The sequence below is a fragment of the Xenopus laevis genome, chromosome 7L, assembly GCF_017654675.1.
Source record: "Xenopus laevis strain J_2021 chromosome 7L, Xenopus_laevis_v10.1, whole genome shotgun sequence".
Lineage (NCBI taxonomy): Eukaryota > Metazoa > Chordata > Amphibia > Anura > Pipidae > Xenopus > Xenopus laevis.
The window spans coordinates 92299149-92311374 of record NC_054383.1 but is presented as its reverse complement, the minus strand read 5'-3'; positions in this window follow the sequence as shown (position 1 = coordinate 92311374).

Genomic DNA, 12226 nt, shown 5'->3' with positions numbered 1-12226 from the left:
AGACTGTATGCTGAATTCTTACCTGTGTCCTAAAATGCAGCAATGCCTGTGTATTGCAATTAACATATTTCTTACTGACTATGGCCCTACATTTTTTGTTTTCTCTTTGTATTTCATACTGCAGAAGACCTACATTATGTATGTTACACTGTGCAACTGAATGACAGTTGGATTAGTAGGTTATCTTATTTCCACTAGATTTCCCAACAGATTTTTAGCAGCATTCAGATTTAGCCAAATCCTACGTGTCTTGCTGAACCAAATTTGAGCCGCTATAGACCCCAATTTTCAAAGTTAAAGCATTTTTTTTTCTAAAATTTTAATCTGTCAGCTAGGGTTCAGCTTTTGTTCAGTATTCAAGCAATTGTTTTTAAAAGGATTTGGTGTTTGGACAAAAATTATGGATTAAGTATATCCCCAAATTGAACAAATGATGCAGTATGTACATCCCTAAATTCCACCAAAACAATAAATGCTTCTTGCATAGTTCATGCACGGAACCTAACATTGCCCAGATGTTTACCCTTGATGTCATATTGTTCCTATTGTTACTTAGCCTGCAATTTCTAGGGAGGAAGATTACCTTCTTTTAGATCAGTGCTGTCCAGGATATAGAGGGTCAAGTACAAAAGTAACAAATGTTCTAGGATTGGATTATAATAAAAATTCAAAGGAATCAGGTGGCCTATGAATAGTTTGGAGGGGCAATACAAAAGTTCTTGGAGAGTCACTCTGGACAGCGATGTTCTAAATTATTCTTATTGTTTTTAGTGGGCAGAAACTGTTTATTTTTTACCCTTTTGGAGTGCATACCCAGTTAGGAGTGCCATGTACAGTTTGAGTGTTTTTAATAATGTTTTTTAATGGTTTTCTACACCTGTTACTTTTATGGGTTGAATTACCTGCTCCGAGGTTGGTTGCACCCATTTCCTTCTAAAAATATAGCCACTGGGCATTCATCATGAGTTAAAGGCCTAACTTCATTATTGATAGCCAGATGGTCTGAATAGAGGGAGATTTCCCTTCCATTCATTCAATACAGCAGTAGCACTGATGTGCCTGCTAGTAAAAAGCCACACTTCTTTTGTGCAGAGAAACCATGTTGTCATTCTGTGGGAGGAGGATCTGTGGGAAAGTAGAGCAAACCCTAACCCGCACAGTCTAGTGCTAATAACTTTGTTGTCAGCCAACAATTATTTGTATGCACCATGAACTCTCCTGCTTTCTTCACCCAGTTCCCCTCCCATTGTAAAGCTCATGGACACAGTAAATTGTGAGGCACTTTCTCAGGGAACCTTAATTTACTAAGGGGCTTGCCACAATTTTTTTCCAGAATGCTCTGCTGTAAATGACAGATGGATTCTCCTGGGGGAGTATTTTTTTCTTCTTCCTCACAGTAGTAATCTGAAAATATAAAAAATATAATTACTAAAAATTTTTTTAATGAGGTGTGAAATTATTTATAGAAATATAAAAAAAAGTCAGTATTTAGTTCATGGCTTGATACAAATCAAATTGCCATATAAATAAGGGTGTTTATACATGAAATTTATTACAGGAAAAGACACAAATAAAACTCAGTGGGCATACATGGTTGAATGGCATATCTGTGAGTCTGTTGACATCCATACAAACTATATGGTGCAGTTTTGTTGATGTACAGAGACTGTCCTGTAAGATACTGAAGCATAATTCTTGGGATTTGTTTCTGCAGTTGCTTGTGGGAATAAGGCGTTACAGTAATTTAACACTGGTACACATATCACATGAAGTGCAGGGGGAACACTATACAGTATAGGACCTGTTATCTGTTACTTCCGTAATTTGGAACGTTATACCTTAAAGGGCACTTGTTGGGCAAAAATATTATCCACAACCAAAGGTGTCGGCTAATAGAGCACGCACTCCGGTTGGGGGTAACTAGTTTTTTATAAAAAATTGCCCCCTGCCAGTGCTAGGAGGGAGCTCCTGGAGCGAGAGGCCATGTGGTAAATAGCGCATACGCGTAATGCGCTTCTGACGTCACACAAGCACATAATAAGCAAGTTGTGGCATTTGATCATTAGGCACATGCGTGTGCCCCAACATGGCCTCTCATACCGGGAGCTCCCTCTTGGTACGAGGGAGGGACTACTGTGCTGTATTAGCCCACACCTTTGGTTTGGGATAATATTTTTGCTCAAGAGGCACACTTCAAGTCTGCTAAAAATCATTTAAACATTAAATAAACAAAATAGGATTAATTATATAAATTACAAGGTATTGCTTTGTTATTACAGAGAAAAGGAAAAAGGAAATATGTTTTAAAATGTTGAATTATTTAATTAAAATTGAGTCAATGGGGTATATTTATCAAAGAGCAACGTTAGAAGTTGCCACAGTCCTCTAGAGTGAAATGCTACCACTCTCCATTAATTTCTATGGGATTTTTTAAAGAGTATTAATCAATTGGTGAAAGTGAAAGTTCATCCTTTGATAAATACACTTTTCAAAATCCCATAGAAATGAATGAAGAGTGGCGGAATTTCACTCTAGAGGACTTTGGCGATCTATAACTTCACTCTTTGATAAATTTACCCCTATTTGAGGTGACCTTCCACTAATTCGGAGCTTTCTAGATAATGGGTTTCTGGATAACGGGTCCTGACTTTAGGGAGAACAAGCAGGGGAGTCAGGCTCTTGTAAGTTTAGTTTTCACAGCAATTGGCTACAACACCAAGTTTCTAACGATGCAATGCACTTCAATGTTCAATGTTCCCTTAACAAATAACTAGTGTCATCCAGTGGATTCCACATGTACCTTTCACCAGTGAGCATCTCAGCTGAAACTCATTTTAGTAAGTACATTAAGCCTTCTGCTACAACCTTATCTAATTGTCCCTATCTCTCACTATTTGCCTCTAATACTCACTACATAGGAGTCACCAGACCTCCACTTACACATCAATTATCCAAACAAAGTCTGCTGATTTTGTTAATCCACTTCACAATATACTTTTGAAATTTTTTCCGTAGCATTTTTGTCACCGGCTCATAGCAAATTAACTGCACTGCTCAATAGACAGGAGTGCTGCTGACTCTCTAGCAGGATGATCAGAATAGGATTAGCCTAATCACACAGAGCAAGCTTTTCTATTTTAAAACTGCCCTGACAAAACTGAGAGTATGTGCTCAACTATGTCTTTAAGGAGATGCTCCACACCACTACCTTACCACTATTTCACATAGATCTCTTGCTAGACATGCGCATGCCCAGAATAGTAACACAGTTAAATGTCACTGCACCATGCATGGGCAAGTTTAGCAAGTCTAACTATCGTGCTTTCAATCAGCTCTGTTTTCTTTAAACATCTTATATCTGTTCTCTGAACATACCCCCATACTATCAGCAATTTACTTTGTTTAACAGAACGTTAGATAATATTAATGAATTTGTTCAGAGCAAGTGAAAAATTAAAATGGCATTCTTTCAGGAAAGTATGCTAAATTTGCAAAATAGTGCACTATATTAACAGATTAATAACACAATTACATGAAAAAGCACATAGGGCTTTATCATTATCATTGCTTTTCTAAAGCCTGCCTTTTCCAATTGTTACTAGATTTTTTTTATACAACTTCAGAGCTTTCAGAATGTAGAATGAATACCTTTCAGAATGTAGAATGAATATAAAGCATGGAACTAGTGTAGAATAAAATTAGAATCCTGCACTAATTTCCCCTGCCATACTCAGCTGAAGGGAATGTTTGTAATTGTAGTCCAGAAACAGCATACCCCCATATGTATTATAAGGCTCAATGGGGCAAATTTACTAAAGGGCGAAGTGGCTAAAGCTAGCGAATATTCGCAAGGGTGATGTATTTTTGCCACTTTGCCGATTTACTAAGAGTTATTGGCGTAAATTCGCTAGCGAAGTAGACATACTTTAGCACTACTTCGCACCCTAACGCCAGGCGAAGTTGCGCTCTGGCAAAGGGACGTAACTACGCTAATTCACTAGCTTGCCGATTTTACCGAACTTTACCTTGTGCGCCAGACTTAACTTTGCCAGCTCAGACCAGGCGAAGTGCAGATAGGAGTTTCTTCAAAAATAGTTGGCTGGTGTTTTTTACTTTTTACTGGGTGATAGGATGAAAAAGATCGAAAAAATCTTTTGGGGTACCCTCCTTCTCCCTTACATTTCGCACCTAAACTATACAGTGAGCACATGTGTAGGGCAACATAAGACCTCTATTTAATTTTATTAAGTTTCCCTGGCCTTGTGTAGTGTAATGTATTTGCTACAGCATACACATCCATTGTACTTTAACTGCATGCCATATGCTAATTAGGCATCGATAGCGTAACTTCGGACTGCTTATCATATTATCGCAAGCGCAACTTCGCAACCGCTCGGTAACCTGTGCGCAACTTCGGATCTTCGTGAATTTGCACAGCCCCGGCGAAGTGCGGCGAAGCCGTCGCTAGCGCATTTTTGGCACTTTGGCCCTAAGTTTGCCCAGGAGCAGTAACCAATAGCAAACAATAAGATATTTGATTTTAAACAGGTGACCACTAAATACAACCTGGTTGCTACAGGTTACTGCACCTGGACAAGGTGCAAGGTTTATTGCATTACCCCATTGGTGGCTATGCCAAAATCTTCTTGAGTTTAGCATCTCTTGGCCTAGATCTGCTGGACCATACAACGTAGTCGAGGTATCTGAGCATTTCCAGGAGAGGTTTCCACACTGAAAGTGACATGTCAGTTGAAGAGTGGCAGCCATTTATTGCCCCAATTAATCAGACAAAGGGACAGGACTCTTTTGGCATGTGCATGTGAGTGAAAGCTGTGAATATATATCCTGTGATAAGCCCATCTCCCAAATGATTCCTGACATCTTGCACCAGCCGAGTCTTGCTGGGGGTCAGATCTTTCCCAGGTCCCCTACACATGACTCTGCTGTTTCTGCCTTTTGTTCAGCACACTTCATTTGTTCATGGGAAAAATAAATGTAATCTTTGTATTTCATTGCATTACCCCTGGAGGTGGAGCTGGAGGGAGTGAAGTTTGTAGTGGCTCTTGTTTTGTAAATTGTCATTGTAAATAAAGCATAATATTATACGAAAAAAATTTGTACGATATTATCTGTGCATCTATGGCATCTTAAGGCTTATCCCCTCATGTTGATTCCATTTCAGCATTATATATATCTGAATCAGACAGTCTTTGTAGTGAACTACAGCGTTGGTGTTTTTTTGCTAGACTCAAAGTACAGAATTTACATTAGATAGATGTTTAAAAGAAAATTCCTTTTTTGTTATTGTTTGTAAGTCAGGGGGGAAAGTCAATTTCATTTAAATGTAGCCTGTCTACATGATCCTTATAAATTAAGCATGTCACACTGAAATAAGGGTCTAAAATAAGAAGGTAATAAATACCCAGTGGGGACTGCATAAATTATTCCAAAACAAAGCACCAAGTCAACTCAACAAATTGTGTACAATTTGTTGGAACAAATACTGGAAATCATTTAATTATAAAAGTGAGAATCCCAGAATAAGCTTCTGTGGTTTTTGGATTTGCTTTGTTTAAGTATTTTTTCTTTGAGCTTCTACATTAAAGGATTAAGAGGCACATCTGCAGAAGTTGGACCCCTGTCCAAGCTTGACCTGTAGATACTGAGACTGTGGGCAAAACAAAGGTTTTATAGAATAAAATAAGGGCACAACAAACATTATCTGGATTATAAAATTCCAACTCAAGACAAACTTTACCCTACATAAAAATGTTGCAAAACTAGTCTGGTTCCTTGCTGTCTTTACCAACTATCTCCTGGCACACGATTATATATGCATAAAGGCTACTAGCCTTTATGCACTGAAATGTGTTCAGTAGAAAGTACAGCAGAACAAGACATGGACATTTCACTGGAATGAAAGCTTCCAAGAGCTGCATTCACTGAGACGTTTTCCAGCAGGTAGTGATTAATAAACCAAGGCCTAATAATACACATTACATGTAAAATCCATTACAACCTAATGCTGTGTGCTGCCAATTTAAATGAAATCCAAGCAGTGGGCAGAAATGTATTAATTATTTAAAGACAAAGATGAGAAATCAATGGAAGTATTTATAGACATAAATATGGTGAAGACATGCATGAGATGTTTCCAATAATGGGTTTCCCTGTTTGTATTTAGTCATTGTCACGAATCGGCACCCAGAATCCAGAACCAATGCTTGGCTCCCTGCTCTCGACTCTTACTTCTGCCTTTAACAGCCACCTTTCACCTCTGGAGGAGCCCTCGGCTAATTGGATGCCGCCAGGTCTTAAAAAGAGAGGAGCCAAACGAGGGTTCTGGACGAGCAGAGGGGCGTTATCAAATTCTTTTGGGCAGAAGGTCACGGTACAAGGGGTAGGCAAAAGTGTGGTCAGACAGGCCAGGTCGGTGCTGGCGGAATTCAAGCAAAGTCAGACAGGCAAGGGTCAAAACCAGGAGATCAATCAGAAGGGTCAGACAGACACGGGTCGGATTACGGATTTCAGAATAGTCGGTTATCAGGCCAAGGTCAGGATTACAGTAGTCAGGAAAGGCAGGCAGGGTCAAAACAGGAATCAAAATATGAATATAACACTCCCAGGAACTCACATATGGAACCAAACAACAGGCAATAAGAAATTACATAAAGTTCTTAAAATACCTCACGCCAGCGTCAGTTTGCGTATAAATCAAGGAAGTGTGCGCCGCGCGCGCCATATGAACCGTCAGAGAGGAAGAATCAACGAGGCGGGTGTCCCCGCCGAGAGCGCGGTGGGCGTCCCCACCGGACCAATAGACCACCAGGGTGAGTTTTCCTCACAGTCATTAGGGTTCATAATTCAAATTTGCAAAATTTACTCATTTACATGAAGGCAATGTGCAAAAAAATGGGTACAATTGGCATGTTGCATTCTGCCTATTGCAAATTTGAATTGTTGCAGGTCCCTGCATTCTGTTTTGGAGTGCAGAAATCAGTGCCTACACCCCATGAATATAGTGCTGCCTGCATTTGGGGGGTGGGAGGGAGGAGACATCCCTGTTCTTGCACCCCTTAATAATTTTGCCCAGGGGCTTTATGTTGTTTTTACCCTGTGAATTAGTTGCAGCCATAACCATGTCAATCTGTTAAAGATGTTCTGTACATATTAGAGATCCTCCAACTGGTTAGCATGGTGGAGCTATCATTTCTTGGATATTGTTCTTTTTTTATGTATTCCATTACCAACCTCAATGGTTTTTCTTTAGAACAAATCATCCTGGTGATTCAGGCCAATAGAAATAACTGCCCATTCGTTCAAACTGATGAAAGAGCTTAAAATATATGAATATATTTTATATTCTTTTCACCTTTATCGCTAATACATTTATAACGGTTAAAGGTAAAAAATTACTTTCAGGTAAAATAAAGGTATATAAACCCAACTTACATATAGGATATGTTTATTTCTTCAAGTCTTTTGGGTACTGCTATAAAACATACAGTTTTCCCAGTTCTAGTCATCTATAAACACCAATCAGATATTTGTTTCGTTTTTGTAAATGCTACCTGCTGATATATTGTTCTTTTATGACATTACCTCCTCAGGCATTCTCCAAATGTTACTACTACCATAGCAGCTCAAGAATCACAGTTTGTTAGATCTTGTTGATACTACTGTTATTTATTGGGCCATTCAAATGCTCTGATGAGATAGAATAAGCTATCAATGTGATTCTGTGATTTAATTTCACATATTTGTGATTGAATAATGGTTGATCCCAATGTTATTAATAGGAAAAAAAGATAAATATATAGGAAGGCCGATATTTTTTCCCAGAAGAGGTGGCAATCCTATCTGTAAGGCACTGGCCTGTCAGCACACATACAGGGTGAGTTTGAGCAAAATGCATACTTTCATGTTGTACTTTTGTGTGCTATAAGCCTATGGCCTACATTGTCACTAGCCTAGGGCCTACAGCACACAGGGCATATTGTCTGTCTGCAGAGAAGCCCCTTATAGTGGCTGTTTGGCCTGAAATTACCTGTTACCTTCTTTTTTTGACCATGCCCATTTTTGTGACCACACCCCCTAATTACCATGTTCATTTTACAAAATTTCGCAGGTTATAAAAGTTTGAACATATTTCTGTGTTTTTTTTTTTTTTAGTTATTAAAGTTTTGCTAATGAAGTTGAATTGCCCTTTAAACTGTGAGTCTAACTTTTCCCAAGGGACCTGTTATCTTATATTGTTACAATTACTTATCTAGATTGCTTATCTAGATACATTTGAATTGTTACAAATGTATCTTAGCTTCTATTGTGGCTGTTCTGGGCTCTCTGCCAAAAGCCAATAAAGTTAAAAACATTGTTTCTTTTTCTGGCTGTTCAGCGCAGAGAAAAACGGGGCTTTTCAGTACAAATGAGGGACTGCAGGTTGAGCTATCAAAAGAGGGACTGTCCCTCTAAAAACCGGACAGTTGGGAGGTATGCATATGTAACAAAGTTGGGATATAAGCGTCTGGAAATGTATAAATAATATTATTATTAATAATTTTTCATTTCATTATTAATATCTGGCCCACTAGACAAATATTCTGGAATTGGATTTCTGGGTTTTTAAAAATGTCCCTGGCCCTTTTCCTTAAAACTGGTGCACAAAAACAGAAATTCTAGAACAATCTGTAAAAAAATTTAGATAGTCTTTGTTAGTTCATAATGGCTGGAGTTTCAAGTTGGAGTTTCAATTTAAAAGAAAATAAAAACACAAATTAGTTATGTCCAACTCTTACAGCACTATAGCAAAAAAAGGGAAAGTTGTGCACACTACTAAAACCTTAGATGGGGTTGCAATGAGGCTGTGACCATACAGTTCATACAGACAAATACAAGAGGTCCTCTGCACTCAACCCATTATCAATATATTAAGGACGCAGACATTTAATGCCTTAAGATACTAAATATGATCTCCCCTTTAAACAAAACAGGGATTGTTTGTCCATATATTGAAATATATTCAGGATGGCCAACTACATCAGTCATCCCTGGTCTGGCCAGTCCTACACTCACTTCCATCTGATTCATTAAGAATTCCGCAGCTTGATTACTTCATTATACATTTCACACCGGCACTAAGTTTTACCTGCAACTTGCTTTGAATTTTAAAACTCGCAAATGACTTCCAAACTCTTATAGCAATGACATCTCCCTGTATGGGTGCTGGTCACCCCCAAAAGATACATATATTAATCCCTTCTCTTGCATGGCTTCTTAGCAAATATAGATGAATGCTGGAGAACTTGCTACTTTATGTGCAGTCATGCATCAAAAGAAAATGGTAATTAGCCAGTCAGTATGTAAATGCCTGGCATCCATTTTTTGAATGGCATTCTTAATTCCCTGTCACAAGTTGAACATTGATGGCACTTATAACAATGCAACTGTTACATAGTATAATGACAAGTAATTTAAATTTGTACCAAGAACATTGGCTAGCCCTCCCCTTAAAATTGGCACCAAAAAGGGTGTGATCTTTAATTTATTGCTTTTATATGTGCCACTTTTCTCTAAGCCCCAATATGAATTTGCACTGGACTTTGCTAGATATGTTTATAGAATACCCTGGTTAATATCAGTAGAAAGGCGATGACAGACCTTGATCAGTTTTCCTGTGCTGACTCCAGATGGCCTGCCTAGACTCGGATATCCACAGAGCACAAAACAAAGTCAAATACCATTGCTAATTCAGCATGTAGCCCGGCACACTTCTTTTGTTCTCCTTATGAATGAAGTGAATAGACAAAAGTGTGGGAAACTCTGAGTTACTTGGAACTCACAGAGTCAGGAGCTCTTAACAAAGTCCTTTCACAAGTTCAACATCTGCCTGCGAGAGAAAGAGCGGGAAACTACACAGAGAGAAAGAGCGAAAGCCTGGGGTCGTTTAGCTAATTAGATTAGCACATAGTTCTGATTTTGTTTTGCAAACATTCATGTACATAAGGCATTCATTCAGGCACCAACATTTTGTGTGCCACCTGGTTCCTTTAAATATGATTGATTAGCTTTAAATTGTATTATTGTTATAAGCGGAAGCCTGTTGTGTGGAGATAAATGTGTTTTGTTTAAGGCAAATGGGATTGTGCCAGAATTGTGAAATAAATGTCTGTACACACAGAATTCTTTATATAAATAGCCAATATGTGGTCTCACATTATTTTGTGTTAGCCATTCAGTAAAATGCATTTTAATCTCCTCCTCATAAAATTGTTGTATAATAACACTGGAGTGCAGAAGCATAGGTATATACACCATATTATGCTTTTTCACTGCAAAATTGACATAATTTTTCTGCACAGCATCTTAAAAACATTTACACAGCCAAGTGAACCATACCTTTACTTAGTCCTCAGTGGAGGAATATATACACATTTATTCATTTGACTGGGTAAAGAAATACTGAACTAGCTGTTCCAACAACCTTTGAAATCTCCTTAATAGGCATTTATGAAAGTGTTCCCTCAAGTGGCCAGATTGACATGATAAAAATGCAAACATTGTCTGCAAAGTTGTGTTCATATCAGTGCAATTCATAAAAAGTACTTGCACTTGCTCCTTGTACTAACATGTACTTGTGGAAGCACCAGTGTACCTGTCCAGCCTGCTCTATGCATGGAGGTAATTGCATGGTTTTCCTGTCATTTGCACCATTAGCTGCTATTGACTACCATCAAGCCTATAGGATGCAAATTACATTATTTATACTGCATGTATTGCATCACCAGAATCATGGCATTACCAACTATGACAATGTTGGATGCAATTTGGAGCATGGCTGTAAAGATCCTGCAATGAACAATTCGATTTGAGTCTTAGAAGTGCACTAAGCTGTGTTTGTAAACAGCCCATTATGATTTTTTACATGCTTTGGTTTTACTAAGAATTCACTTTTTAAAATGTAATAGCTGTTAAAGTCTCCAGTGGCGCAACTAACTAATAGGGAGCAACAGGAGGCCCCGCAAGGGGGTGGTTGCATGTGACCTTCGAATACATGCAAAACACACATGAAACCAAGGCTGACCCACTATTTTTTTGGCGTATCCCAGGTGACCCATGATGGAGTGTGCGGGGAAAGAGCGCGATGAGAGCCCAGAACATGTTTTTTGCAGTGGTGCCAAGGCCTTTGAATTTGCATTACTGAAGGGATCATTTAATAAGCAAGAGCAAAGTAAAGTAAAAGGTACAGACTTATCATTACAGGGAAAAATCAATAACTTAAATATGAATAATTGTTTGTTTAAATAAGACACAATGGAAAATTATGTTTCCATCTTTTGGAGCTTTCTGCACAACAGATTTGTGAATAATGGATCACATACCCAATTAAAACAGCAACTAAAACATAAAGTGCAACTGTTTTTTTTTCTTAGAATAACTTTGTCTACCTTGTGCTAAAGTTGATTTCAAGGAGGGAAGCACCGAATCCAGGATTCGGTTCAGAATTCGGCCTTTTTCAGCAGAATTTGGCCGAATCCTTCTGCCCAGCCGAACCGAATTCGAATCTGAATTTGCATATGCAAATTAGGGTCAGGGAGGGAAATCACGTGACCTTTAATCACAAAACAAGGGAGTAAATAATGTTTTCCCATTCCCACCCCTAATTAGCATATGCAAATTAGGGTTTGGATTCGGTTCAGAATTCGGCCGAATCTTTCGCAAAGGATTCAGGGGTTCGGCCGAATCCAAAATAGTGGATTCGGTGCATCCCTAATTTAAAGTTGGTATGTTCCTTAAATCCCTTATTAAATATCATAAAAATAGCATATATATATATATATATATTTATATATATATATATATATATATATATATATATATATCTTGTTGTAGTGGACAGCACTCCGTTCCAAGTCCTTTACCCGGGTGCTCGGTAAGATCAGTATATAATGATCTAAAGATCATTAATAGCATAGATCCCAACTGGTGTGATAATGGTTTTTTCTTTGTGACTATGGACGTCAATAGTCTTTATACCATAATACCACATGAGGAAGGTCTCAGTGCGGTCAGGGAACTAATGGTAAATGCCGACAAATATGATGGCCCGCCCACGGAATTTATTCTGTCATTATTGCATTTCATCCTGTATAGGAATTACTTTAAATTTGAGAAGGACTATTACCTACAAACGTCTGGGACAGCAATGGGGTCCAATGTGGCCCCTACA